Genomic DNA, 15,530 nt, shown 5'->3' on the forward strand with positions numbered 1-15,530 from the left:
GTGGGCAAGTCTATGGGGCAATTTTTGGTTAGTTATTGATGTGGGAGGGCCCAGATCACAGTAGGAGGTGCCAACCCTGGACAGGTGGTCTTGGGTTGTATAAGAAAGTGGGCTCAGCTGACAGTGGAGAATCAGATGTGAAAATTCATCAAGTAAACAGATAATTACAAAAGAGAAAGCAATGGTGTCCGTGAGAAGATAAATATAACAAAAAGCACAGTGCAAATATTGCACTAGCAATAGATGAGATCAAACAAAAAAATAGTATGGAAGGAAAATGCAAGGGGTGTTCTGACTTCGGAAATCAACAAAGATAAACATGTAGTAAGTATGATCACAATCCATTTCCAGAAACTCTAGGGTATAACAAAAAAAGAAAAATATAAAATGCAGAGGGTAGAAGAAAGTTTCCTTTTCGAAGGATTAAATAATCTATTTGGTTAAGTCATAGAACAAAATTTTCCAGTCTGGAGAAAGTCATAGACATCTAAGCATGAGGGACATTTAGAAACCCAAGTTTTTATGATCATGGAAAGAGCCTTGAGACATGCAGTTAAAATGTCAATGCTAGAGAACAGAGTATGCACAACAGCTGGGAGACGACAAACTTGCCAACTCACCTAAAAAGCAAACACATCTGAGCAACACCAGCCCTGTAGACATAAAACGTAAAAACCAAAAGCACATGAGCAGATACATTTGATAACCAGAGAGAAAATAACTGCCAGCTCAGATGAATATGCACTGCAAAGTTATCTTTTCAAATCAATCAAGATGTAAAGATACTCAAATTCAAGCATAAACTAATTTACGATACCAAGTCAACTTTCTGTAAGATAAATAAAAGAACCCAAAACAGAGAAGAGCAAAAACAATCTCAAACATGAGAGCCTGGAAAAATAAATTTCATCAAAGCAATAAATGAGAAAAGAAAAACTAAACATCAGTCATGTCCAATTCTGTAGATTAGGAAACCTGTAAACACAAATAACAAAAAAGTAAATAAACCAACTAGTCTTCAAAACAACAGGAAAAAATGATGAAATTATGAGAATAAGAAAATTCCTTTAAAAAAAAAAACCTCCCTAAATTTGAACCAAAGAGGTGTTCAGCATTTAAAATAGCCAGTCATGTAAGACTAACAACCTCAATGTGATCCCTAGAACATATAAATAAAGTAAAAAAAGCCAGGTGCAGTAGCAAACACCTGTAATCTTCATAGCCCTGGAGAAAATGGGCAATAGAGAGAGGAGACATGTAAGGAAGCCCATGGACCAGTTAGGTCTGTACCGGCACAGATGGGAAAGATCTGAAATCAACAGCGCAGGAGAGAACCAACTTCTGACGCTCTCTTCAGACTCACCCACACTGAAAGTGTGCGTACACACATATATGCACTCACTCACACACACACACACACAAACACAATATACTATGTGTGCCTACATATATTTGTATGTATGTACATTATGTATGTGCATATATGTACATATCATGTTATGTATAAATCTAAATGTAAATGGCCTTTGCTCTCTAGATTGGTTACTTTTCTCATTGCTACTACTGAATACATGACAGAAGACAGCTTAGGAGAAGAAGGAGTAATTTCGTTTACTTATTGAGGGGACATGCAATCTATCCCGGCAGAGAAGGCATGGCCACAATTTGAGGCTGGTGGTCTTAACATGTCATCCAGTGTAGAAGCAGAAAGACAGGAGAAAGAACTAGATTGTAGAACCTCAAGACTTGCCTCTAGTAAGTTACTCTTCCAGTTTCCATAGGGACTGCCTAAGACCGTTCTGCGTATCAGATATTTATTTACATTACGACTCATAGCAGTAGCAAAATTATAGTGATGAAGTAGCAACAAAAACTATTTTGCTGTTGGGGGTCAGCACACCATGAGGATGTGGATTAAAGGGTCGCAGCTTTGGGAAGGTTAAAGATATTTGTAGGACAAGTTCCTAAGGCAGTACTGCCACCTGGGGCAGCCCCAGCTCCTCTAACACAGCTTCCTTCCTCACACGTGATTTATCTTTGGGACAGGCTCCATTCTGTGTCAGTGGCTTCCTTTACCTGACATCTCAGGCATTAGTGGTCTATTTCACCTTAGGATTCAGCTTTTCATTCTTGAGATGGACTCTTGGGTACTGCTTGCCAGTTAACTAAGCCTGCCACACAGTGCCTGACCTCACCAGCTTTGTGGGGGAAATCAGCGTAAGTCTTAAAGTTCCCGACAAGGAACCTCCACAGCATTATTCATTTGTGCACCATTCCTGAAAAACTAGTTACACGTGGACAATCCTGCCAAGTCTTGGCAGCCCAGTAGGCTCCAGCAGAACTCCCTGAGCCACAATTGCAATGGCACCTTTGTACTGGGCACAGGAAATGACTCCCCTGGTTAGCATTGATGTGGGTGGTGGTGTGCCATGGGTTTTTGTTTTGTCTTTGATATTTTGATCAGGGAGCCCCATCAGCAGCATTTTGGGGTCTTTTTCTATTTCAAATGAATTTGTATTTTTGCATGGTAGAGCATCAAAGGGTAGAACTTTCATCCCACATGGTCTTCAGACTCATTGAAAATCTAGAGGTTTTTCTTTAATGGTGTTGATATCTTCAACATTTATGGCTGTTATGAACTCACCTTGTATGCAACTTTAAAATTACGCTCTTCTCCACATATGTTTCTGATCCATTTATTGCTCTTTCTTACTTGTAGACCTTGATAAGAATAATCAGCAGCTACCGAACTAGTCTTAGTGCTATTCTCCCTTAAAACTCCCTCTTTCAATGCATAGGCCTTTTCCTTAGACATTAACATCATTCAGATTTTCATGTTGTTGCCAGATTATTTATCAAAATGTAAAATGAATGGCCTCTAGCACAGTTCCCAAATAAAGCCAGGGACTTTTGCAGGACCATATCCAGACCAGGGACCTTTATAGAAATAGGACTAAGCCAGTAACCGAGGCCGGAGCCTTGGATCCACTGGCACCAGAACAGACAGTCCCATCTACATCTATCAGAGGAAAGGATGGGTAGCCAAGGTAAGAATACATGAAACACCACAAAGAGCAACACAATACCAGTAAAGACTAGTAACCCTATAAAAGTAAAACTTGAACAACCAAATACAAATGAAGCAAAAGGAAATAACCTAAAATAACTTTTAAAGAATGTTTAAGGCCCTTAAAGAGGAAAAATTCCCTCAAAGAAATGGAGGAAAAGTCACACAATAAAAATGGAAGACATCAACAAGTCCTTTAAAGAAAACCAAGAAAAAGCAATCAAACATATGGAAAAAACTATTCAAGGCTTTAAAACTGAAATAGAGACAATAAAAAAAAAAAAAAAACAGGGCCGGGCGGTGGTAGTGCATGCCTCCCAGCACTCGGGAGGCAGAGGCAGGCGGATCTCTGTGAGTTCGAGACCAGCCTGGTCTACAAGAGCTAGTTCCAGGACAGGCTCCAAAACCACAGAGAAACCCTGTCTCAAAAATCAAAAAAAAAAAAAAAACCTGTCTCGAAAAAAACTAACTAAATAAATAAATAAATTAGCCAAGGGAATTATAGAAACAGAAATCATGAGAAAATGACCAGGAATCACAAAGGCAAGCATAAATAGCAGAATAAAAGAGATGGAAGAGAAAAATCTCAAGCATTGAAGATACAATAGAGGAAATAGACTCACTCATCAGCCAAAGAAAACATTAATTCTAACAAAAGCTTAACCCAAAATATCCAGGAAATATGGGACACCATAAAAAAAACAAACTTAATAATAATAGATATAGAAGAAGGAGAGGAAGTTCAACTCAAAAGCACAGAAAATATATTTAACAAAATCATATAAGAAAACTTTCCCAACTCAAAGAAATATATGCCTATGAAGATACAAGAAGCTTATAGAACACCAAACAGACTAAATCAAAAATAAAGTCCACTTGCCACATAATAAGCAAAACACTAAACATACAGAGTAAAGAAAGAATATTAAGAGCTGCAAAGGAAAAGACCAAGTAACATATAAAGATAGACCTATCAAATTACACCTAACTTCTCAATAGAAACAATGAAAGCCAGAAAGGTTTGTGCAGACATTAAGAGACCATGGATGCCAGCCCATTTTACTATACCCAGCAAAACTTTCAATCACCGTAGATGGACAAAACAAGATGTTCCTTGATAAAACCAGACTTAACCAGTACCTAGCCATAAATCCAACCCTACGCAAAGTACTAGAAGGAAAACTCCAACCCAACGAAGTTGACTACATCAACACAAAACACAATTTATAACCTCACAACAAGAAATCCCAAAGAAGGAGAAAACACACAAAATAATGTCACCAACAATGAGAACTAAATTAACAGGAGATGGCAATCACTGGTCATTAGCATCCCTTAACATAATTGGGCTCAACTCACCTGTACAAAGATACAGGCTAACAGATTGGGTGCAAAAACAGAATCCATCCTTCTGCTACATACAAGAAACACACCTCTACCTCAAAGACAGATATTACCTCAGAGGAAAGGGTTGGGAAATTTTTTTCCAAATAAATGGACTAAGAAACAAGCTGGTGAAGCTATTATAATATCTAACAAAATAAACTTCAAACTAAAGTCAATCTAAAGAGACAAAGAAAGACATTTCTTATTAGTCACAAGAAACATCCATCAAGAGGAAATTCAAAACTGAACATCTATGCCCCGAATACAAGGGCACTCTCATATGTAAAAGAAACACTTCTAATGCTTAAATCATACATTAAACCCCACACACTAATAGTGGGAGACTTCAACACTCCACCCTCACCACTGAACAGGTCTGACGGGTAAAAAGTTAACAGATAAATAACGGAACTAACAGATGTTATGACTCAAATAGACTTAACAGACATATATAGGACATTCAGTCCGAGCATAAAAGAATATACATTCTTTTTAGCACCTCATGGAACCTTCTCAAAAATTGACCACATAATTGGTAACAAAACAAACCTCAATAGATACAAAAAGTTGGAATAACCCCATGTTTCTTATCAGATCACCATGGCTTAAAATTAGAATTCAACATCAACACTAATTCCAGAAAGTTCACAAACATGTGGAAATTAAACAATGCTCACCTGATTCATCAATGGCTCAAGGAGAAATTAAAGACTTCCTAAAATTTAATGAAAATGACCACACAACATACGCAAATGTATGGTACACAATGAAAGCAGTGTTAAGAGGAAAGTTCATAGCACTAAATGCCTACATAAAGAATCTGGAATAATCCCACAAAGTGAATTAACAGAACATTTGAAAAAATTAGAACAAAAAGAAACAAACCCAAGAGAACTGGATGACAGGAAATAATCAAATGGAGAGGTGAAATCAACAAAACAGAAACAAAGAAAACAATATAAAGAATCAATGAGTCAAAGAGTTGGTTCTGTGAGAAAAATCAACAAATAGATTTAATTTACATGAGAAGTAGTAAAAGACAGATCTCCTGAGTAAACTGGGACCATGGGGACTATGGCAGAGGGTTGAAGAGGAGGGAAGAGGAAGGGAGAGGAGCAGAGAAAAAAATGTATAGCTCCATAAAATCAATTTTAAAAAAGAGAAAAAAAATGAAGGGTAAAATTAAAAGGGTTCATGGATTGAATGACAATACAAACAAAAAAACACAAACATTTGAATATAGTACAGAAATTTTAAGAAGGGAATGTATAGTTATGAATGGCTATACTTCAAATATGAGAGAATACTCAAAGAAATAATTCAATGACTCTTCTCAAGGTCTCAGAAATATAAAATCAAGCCCCAGAAAATTAATAGATGGAAAGAAAAGTAAAGAACAGAAATTGCAGAGAGAGGAGTGATAATATAAGCAAAGGAATCAAGACCATGATGGTAATAACCACTGAAACAGCTTACCTGAGCTAATGGGAGCTTATGGACTCCAGAAAGACAAAGGGAGAACCAGCAATGGACCAAGCTAGGTCCTCTAAAGGTGGGTGACAGTTGTATGGCTGGGGCACACTGTAAGGCCACTAGCAGTGAGACCAGGATTTATCCCTACTGCTTCTACTGGCTTTTTGGAACCCATTCTTTTTGGAGGGATACCTTGCGCAGCCAAGAGAGAGAGAGAGAGAGAGAGAGAGAGAGAGAGAGAGAGAGAGAGAGAGGCGGGGGTGTTGGTACTGCCTCAAAGCAATGTGCTAGACTTTGCTGACCTTCCATGGGAATCCTTATGCTCTCTGAGGAGTGGAGGGGTGTGGAGGGGAAAGTGGAGGGGGTGGGAAGAGGGGAGGGAAGGGAACAGGGATTGGTATGTAAAATGAGAAAAGATAGTTTCTTTAGAATAAAAAAGTAAATTTAACATTGAAAAAGAGCAGAAATTTATAAATACGGAGTGAAGTAACAGTACAAAGGATAATTGAAACCAAAAGCTGATGCCTTGAAAAACAAACTAAATTGAAAAGTTCTTAGCTAAAGTAACTGAAATGAGCTAATACCCAAATGAATAAAAATAAGAAAAGAAAAATGAGATATTATGAGGGACACTACTCAATTCCAAAGAATTATTATGGAATAGTTTAAAAATTTATATGACCATAATTTGGTAAATACAGAAAAATATATATGGGAATATATGTTTATCAAAATTGAATCAAAGGATACATAAAGTCCTATCCAGAATTTATTATTATCAATGAAATTTAACCAATAAATAAAGAGTATGCCAACAAAGAGAGGCCCAAGACTAAATTGGATACTTACTGACCTGTGCCAAAACTTTAAAGAAAAATTAGTAGCAATGCTTTTCAAAAATATTTCATGAATTACAAAGCTAAAAAATGCTTCCTCTTTCTATTAAATCATTTCCCCAATAACAAATAAAACTACACAAGGAAGCAATACTAAATAAATACATAGACAAACAAATAAATAAAACTGCAAATGAGTTGCTTTGATAAACACAGTAATAAAATTTCTCAATCGAATACTTGCAAACCAAATTCAACAACTCATTAAAAAAGATACACTGTGTCCAGGTTTATTACATTCTGTAGATGCAAAGAGTGATTCAACATATACAACTCAATAAATGTCACAGACTATAAACTGATTAAGAGGTAGAGGTCACATGAACACTTGATAGCTGCATAGAAGTCCTTTGACAAAGTCCATAATCCCTTCATAATAAAATCCCTGAAGAACCAAAGAACAAAGTGAATACAGTTCAACACACTGAAAGCTCTTCCTGATAAACCCAAGGCCAATATTATACTAATATAATATAAGCTTATATAGCAATCATGGAAGTAAGACAATAATTCCTCAGAAATCTACAGGTAAGGCTTTCATGTGATAGATATACCAATTCTGAACATGGACCTGAAAGAATTGAAGTCAGCACACACCGCCAAACATCTTTGTCTGCTACAACATGACATGCAGTACTCAAGACATGGAATCTTAAATCCATGAACAAATAAACTGGCAAAAAAGGTACTACAGTACACTTGAACACTGGGATTACAAAGTTAGGCACAGGGAGGGACAAAATGATGACATTTACAGGAAGGGAAATAAATTAAAATGGAGATTATTGTGTTAAATGAAATAAGCCAAGATCAGAAGACAAATAATTTTCTCTTCTGTGTGAAAAGATTTGCATATGCAGTATATAATATATACACATATATGTCTCTGAATGTGTGTCTCTGGATATGTGTGTGTCTGTGAGAGAGAGACACAGAGAGACAGAGAGAGACAGAGAAATCAAAGTAGAAAACAGTTAGAGGGGTTCTTTGGGGAAGAAAACGGGAATAAAATGAAGCAAAGTACTAATAATATAGTGCAATACACGAAGAAAAAAAGCAATAGGCAAATTGTGATCATTTTTATACAGAATCTAGGTATATGTGTTAAATAAAAAGCAAAATGGCAATCGTTAGTGAGGAATAGGAAGCCACTAGGAGGCAATTTGGGGAATGTAAACAAAGCATATTGGTATCCATGTACGAAAATGGTGAAATTAAACCACTTACCTTGTATTCTAGCTAAATATATTAGTTAAAAAGAAAACAGACAAGTTGGTTTTGAAAGCTGACACTGTGGCTCTGGGTAAGTGACAACCCTTCTGTTTATGTCTCATCTGAAAAGTAACAGCAGGTTGAAGCCCCTGTGTGTGCACCCTTGGGTGGGTTACTCCATAATAGCTTATCCAAAGTCACAGCATCAGTAGAAAATACACCAGGATTCCTACCCGGATTTCAAAGTCCATGCTTCAGTCAAATATCCCAATATCGCTCTACATTAGATTATAGTACGTCTGATACATTTAGTTAAAAAGTAGCATATATTTGCTTTGACCTTCTCTGAAGTAGTATGGAATTTGCCCATTGCTTTTGGTTTATTGAGTGTTTATGACAAAGAACGAAATACTTAACAATTAAGAGCTGTCAATACCCAGAAAAGGCACCATCTACAATCATACGGAGTATACTGATTCATTTCCACAGGCCCTTGTTTTTATGGAAAGAATACATTCAGAGACTAGACTCTTCCCTACAGACTGCTCACTTCACATTTAAAAAAAAAAACAAGAAATATAGTCTTTTTCCTTTGCCTTCACAATCTATTTATAATATCATTTATGATTTTGACATTTAGGGTGGCTGTCATTTGTGGTAAATGATAAGATTATTCTGTAAGGAAAGACAGGGGAATAATTTTGGTGTTACTTATCCTTGTTTCCTGTACAAAATCAGATCTGAACTAGCAGTAAAACCACAGCAACTTGAAGAGCATGGAACACTTTCACAATTCGGTGTGTTTCAGTAACATTGTCTAAATTTGTATGGTGAAATTCTAGAAGCCAGTGCTCTTAAGACCAGGTCTGTCAAGATCTCCTGAGTAAATTAGGAGCATGGGGACCTTGGGAGAGAGTTGAAGGGGTAGGGGAGAGGCAGGGAGGGGAGCAGAGAAAAATGTAGAACTCAATAAAAATCAATAATAAAAAATAAAAAAGACCAAGTCTGTGTTCACAATCACCAACGACACTGACTCTTCGATAGCTAATACTATGAAGGAACAATGACAAACACAGTGTGACTGATGAGGCCACCATTGCTGCAAGAAGGTCATATAAAAAAAAACCCACTACTCTCCTCGTATCTACGATATTGTCTGCAAATACCCAACCCTCCCTTGAAAGATAGTAGACAATTTAATTTCCAATTAATCCCCCACTATTTCATTCCCTAAATTGTCTTTCAGATACCACCACTGGTGAGGAGAGTGTATCAATAATACAAATTGTTGAAATAGGAGCGACAGGGCTGCGTCCCCGGCACCCGGCCGCCCGCATGGCTAGCTTATACCCAGAAATAATTACACGGAAACTGTATTCTTTTAAACACTGCCTGGCCCGGATAGTTCCAGTTCCTTATGGCTAGCTCTTACATATTGTTCTAACCCATTTCTAATATTCTGTGTAGCCCACGAGCTGGCTTACCAGGGAGGATCTTAACCTGCGTCTGTCTGGAACGGGAGAACCATGGCGACTCCTCACACAGCTTCTTTTTCCCAGCATTCTCCTCTGTCTACTCCGCCTACCTAATTTTCTATCCAATAAAATGGGCCAAGGCAGTTTCTTTATTAATAAGAAATCACTCCCACATCATTTCCCCTTTTTCTGTTTAAACAAAAAAGAAAGGCTTTAACTTTAACATAGTAAAATTACATATAACAAAACAGTTATCAAGTAAGAATTACAGTTACAATATTTATATCTATTTTATCTCTTATCATAACTAAGGAAAACTATAACTATTTATTCTTCAACTCCATCAAAGACTCCAGAAGGATATAATATTATCTAAGTAAACAAGAAATAAGAAAACTCTAGAAATGACAGAGACATCTCGCTGCCTGGACAGTCACCCAAAGTTCCTCTGTACCGTTGGGGCATCCATCTTCGGCCTACAGGCCCATGGTATCCAGATACATTTCCATGAAGCAGGAAATTTTAAAGACAGTTCAGTCACTTTCTGCTGTGTTCTGTAGAATGTCTTGTAGACTCTTTCATGAATCAGGAACCCCGAAAGACCATCTCACCTTTAGGCAAGTTCAGCAGTCCTCTCTCTGAGGGTTCTCTGTGTCCAGTTTATGCAACAGTCCAGGCAAGAGCAGTTTCTTGCCCAAATGACTATCCAACTCCATAAGGATCCTCTTCGATGCCCATCTTCCTCTTGAAGTAGCTGGTGCTGCCAGGAGCAGACGTGTCTCCTTGTCATGAAAAGTCCTAAGTTATTAAAATATTTTAAATGCCATATTCTGCAGTCTTTGAAAGATATGAAGAATGCCTATCTAATTGAAATATATCTCTATATATCTAGAAAATCTAACTAACATGACTACAAGCTTAACTATTAGCAATGATTATCCATTAACAACCTATATTTCCTAATTATACATTACATTTTAAGTGAACTACATAATCACAATACCTTAATCAAGTTCAAAAATACATATACATATAACAAAATTGACCTTAAAATCCATACCAATGCAAATTATTCATATCTATATCATATCCCCCTTTAAATGTAAAAGAACATTTATAAACAATATTTGGGAACATGGGCGTAGTTTTTTCTCTCCAAACTGCTTCCTGCTGAATGGGGGCACTGTTAATCAGATCATTTAGGGTGTAACCTGTGTGTCAGGTTCATCTCGGTTGGCAGTTGAGTGAAGTAATTTTTTGAGGGTGTTCACAGCAACCTTTCAGGAGGGCGTGGTCTATCATACCATACCGGGATAGATGCAATCCATAGGGTCACATCCTCTGTGGAAACAAAAGAAGACCCTCTCCAAAGCATCATATCCTTAGATCCAAATTTTGAAGTCAAGATACCTTTAGAACATATGTGCAGGTTCAGCTTAGCAGCCCATATAATAAAATGTCTCTTTGTACTTAGCTCCTTCACAGTCAAAAATTTTAAAGAAAACACAATGTACATAATCCAGACTCTCTGTGAATTTTTCATTTTTACGTGGCTTATTTTTCTTTATTTCTCTTAATCTATAACTATCTGTACTTCTGTACTCTGTCTCTTTAAAGACTTTACCCTTTTTCTTTTTAAGACATTAACTTTATTCTTTATATTCTCTTTTTTTCCCCAAGCCTACGTACATTCATCCAACGGTGTCTGAATCTGTTTTACTGTGAATCTGTATTTTTTTTTTTATTATCCAGGAGCATTTCTTAAAATGTTAAGCATTTCTTAAAAACTTAAGTTGCACCATGTACAGGTAATACGGTACTGCCTGTGTCCTGCCCAGTCTAAACCTTAACTGCACGGTTTTAAGGTAATTACGGTAGTTCCTGCCTGAGATCAGCACAGTTCAGCATGGAGCAGCCGCTCCTGCCTCAGAGTCATTTGGTGCTTCTGAGCTGAGCACAGTTCCAGGCACACAGCAGTTCACATTGGAGCCGCAATCAGCAGTTTAATTCTGAGACTGAGTGTGCAGCACAGAAACTCTTTTCATCCAAGTTACAGCCAAATCTGACACGCAGAGCACTGCGCAGTCTGAAAACGCGTCTCTGTATGGCGGCAGGAATCCGCCATGCTCTTCCGCCTGCCTAAGCCTGATTCTGCCTTCTGCCCAGGTGCAGGCGGGGAGCGCTGAGCCATCTGCACAGTCTCAGAGCACTCTCCTCCGATCCCAAGCGGGAACACAAACATCCAGTCCCATAAAAGCCTTGAAATGCTTTAAAGCCAGAGTTCACGCTGGCAGTACAGCACCAGGAAGCCGCGCTTTAAAATGACGCAGCTTTTTTTCTCTGCTGTTGTTGCTGAATCAGGAATCTCTCTACAGCACGCCACCAACAAAACAGCAAAAATCTGTGTTAAACTCTCTCTCCCTTATTTTTAAGCCTTCTCAGGTTTTTAAGTGGATTTAGCCCATCACGTCTGGGCGCCATCTGTTGAAATAGGAGCGGCAGGGCTGCGTCCCCGGCACCCGGCCGCCCGCATGGCTAGCTTATACCCAGAAATAATTACACGGAAACTGTATTCTTTCAAACACTGCCTGGCCCGGATAGTTCCAGTTCCTTATGGCTAGCTCTTACATATTGTTCTAACCCATTTCTAATATTCTGTGTAGCCCACGAGCTGGCTTACCAGGGAGGATCTTAACCTGCGTCTGTCTGGAACGGGAGAACCATGGCGACTCCTCACACAGCTTCTTTTTCCCAGCATTCTCCTCTGTCTACTTCGCCTACCTAATTTTCTATCCAATAAAATGGGCCAAGGCAGTTTCTTTATTAATAAGAAATCACTCCCACATCAACAAATAATGATCTGATGGTGTGTTCTCCAATAAATAGTGTTCATGGAGAAGAGTGGGGTCCTTTCTGGTCAAGATAAAGCAACTCAAGTGCATGAGACTGCACTTCCGTACAGAAGCTCTAGAAAAATCTCTGGACTCTCTCATCTCTTATTTCCTTCTTTTCTTTTTTTGTAGTGATATATATATCACCTGATTCCTCTGTGTGATGTTACGTATGTATGTTTATATTACTACATATACATAATGATATATAATATTATATATGCATATATATATAACTACACAAAAGAAAAGAAGGAAATGAGTGATGGGAGAGTACACAGATCCCAGCAGAGCATCTGCAAGGAACTACAGAGATCTATATATCAGAGAGTCCACTGCTTCTGCCCCCTGAGTGCTGAGAACTCAGTACTGCCTGTTCTAAGTTTTTATTCTTAATGGTTTTTATTTTTAATTAGTATGTATGATTGTGTATATCCATGTGTGAATATATGTGTGTGTGCACGTATTATGTATATATGCATTATGTTTTCAGGGCTTACCATTTGATACTGAATAGCCCATTCATGTGCTCTTCCCTGGGGAAGACTACCTCTCCTGCTCTCACTAGTCCTCAGTTGCCTGTAGCTCTTTTGTAGGGTTAAGGTCTCATGGGCTTTCTCCCACCCACTTTAATATGTCTTTTGTTATCATGTTTGAGCAGCCCTATTGGTGAGACTTTACAGGTTACTAGAAGACATACTGTCATGGCAAACACCCTTACCCTTTGACTCTTACTTCTGTAGCATTCTCTGAGCCTTGGGCATGGGTATATTTTGTAGATATAATATTGGGATTGAGCTCCCTAACTCTAAATTTTGTTTGGTTATGGTTTACTGTGATTGTCTCCTGTTGTAAAGAGAAATTTCCTTGGTGAGTGTGAGAATTACACTTATCAATGGACATAAGGACAAATATTTAGATTGTAGTTTGAGATTATGCTAGTTTAGGATGGGGTGGTTGAAGGTCCTCCTCTAAGATACATGACTCAACTAGCCCTAGGTACTTCTTGAGAACATCGTGAATCCAATTAGAGAGGCTTTTTTATTGATTTATTTTTGCTTTTGTCAAGGTACTTGTTGCCACTGCAGCACTTTTAGGGTAGTAGTGTCCTGCTGGTCATTTGTAGTTCATGAGTGTTCCAGCTGGGTAGAACTGTAGGCTGGTTTCTTCTTGCAGAAGCTTGAACGCTGCCTTTGGCTGAGGCTTTCAATACAGTTACACCTCAGGGGCCTCTGGACCCTGTTTCTTAAGTACATGATGTCTTTGGTAATGGGGGCTTTCTTCTCACCTCTCAGGGACAACCAAGGGTGGTAGTGATATAGTAAAGAGATGCCTACTACTTGTTTCTTAAACCCTATGCAAGGTGACACCCATAGTCCAGGCAATACTCCTAGTAAAGCAACTCCTCATAGATAAAGGACAGCCTGTGGAAACACACAAGCAGAGTTTCCCACCTTGGATTATGAGTACTGTAGGAACTTGCATTTCATAGGAATCATATATTTACACAAGTAAGCAGTGAGTATTAGTATTTTTCACAGAATCTGCCAAATAGTACTCAAAAATTAGCTGATATGCTCCTTCTTTTCACCTTACCCTATTAAGTACTTCCCTAGTACTACCAAAATCAGTTCATTATCACTTGTAACAGCTTTATACCCATACTCTAAGGGGGACTTGATACATATGCCTCAGGTAATGGGTAGTTGCCAGATAAAGAGATAATGCAGCAAAAAATATCTAAAGGTTTCTTCCATTTCTCTTTATTCCTTCATCCTGCCCCCTTTCTCTTTCTGAAATAGAATCTACTAATGTTTTAATGAAAATATAACTCCCAAAAGACTTCATTTGTTCTTGATGCAAACACATATTTAATTAATAGTGGCTATATTAGAGGCAAAGGCATACATGAGCCGGCCTTTCTGGCACATACTCTGACTGATTTCAGCTTGGAAATGTTCTAATTCTGATAAAAGTGACTTGGCTGTTGTGACCTGCTAGTCCAAATGATTCACAGATTTCTGGGCTGTTAAATAGATATTCTTCAGACAATTTAAATTTACACTTACGAATGGAAATGAAAACATCATTTCAATATTGTCTCTACACATTTTTCTTCATTCAGTTCTCCTTCATTCTTCTGAGTTGTTTCTAGTCGTTTGCTCTAACACAGAAAAATAGCTTCTTATCTACCTGGGAAAGTATAGAAAAACCTTGTTTACCTGGAATTACTTTAGCTATTCCCTACTATTCAAAGACTTCTTGAAAACAACCCAAAGTAAAAGCTTTTGTGCTAGGCCACCCAGAAGCCTTGACATCAGATGCGCCTGTGGATGCCGTAGCAACCACAGCTTTGTTGTCATGGTAACAGCCTTGTGCTCCACAGGCAAATCCAATGAGCTTTGAGCATCACTACATCCTAGCTAAGCTTCCCTGACCTTATCAGAGAGCAGAAAGACCTGTCTGTTCTTCCAAGAGCACGTGCTTCTCGGTGAGAAGAGGAAAATGTGCGTAATGTACCTGATGTAAATGTCGTACTTAGACTATTCAAATCAGTAAACCCTTAGTCTCCTTTAATGCATTAAGCCCTGCAACTTTTGGGAAGCAGACTGTTGATTTCGATTACTCATGAGCGTTACCACAAAAGCACAATATAGAGCCTTATGTTGTGAACATCATTATAACTAAATATTTTAGAAAAATAAAAGCATTTATGTTTGCCTTCAGTTGCACAGAGTGGAAAATCCAAGGGACTTTGGAAATAAATTTTATGTGTTTTGATAAGTGTGTTGCCTCTCCTGCAGATGTGTAATAAGAAACAATAAAACCTTCAAATTTATGTGTCACATCAGGACCGCAGTAAAACGGACTTGTAATTCAATCTCACCTGACTTGATTGAGCATATTATTTCTGCATAATATATACTTTCTCAAACTGCACGAAGGGGCTAAAACCCTCATAGGTTCTTGTTCAGCATTCTCAAGCTTAAAAACATGCAATGAGCGCAAAAGCTGAACAAATCTTTCATAAAAGGAAGCAAGTGATACTCATTAAGCTAATTAGCAGTTCATAGGTCCAGCATCTGTGATTACTTAATCCCATAAACAAATGTATAATGACAAACCAAAT

This window comes from Alexandromys fortis, unplaced genomic scaffold (assembly GCF_014885135.2).
Source record: "Alexandromys fortis isolate MF-2015 unplaced genomic scaffold, M_Fortis_MF-2015_v1.1 scaffold_37, whole genome shotgun sequence".
Taxonomy (NCBI): domain Eukaryota; kingdom Metazoa; phylum Chordata; class Mammalia; order Rodentia; family Cricetidae; genus Alexandromys; species Alexandromys fortis.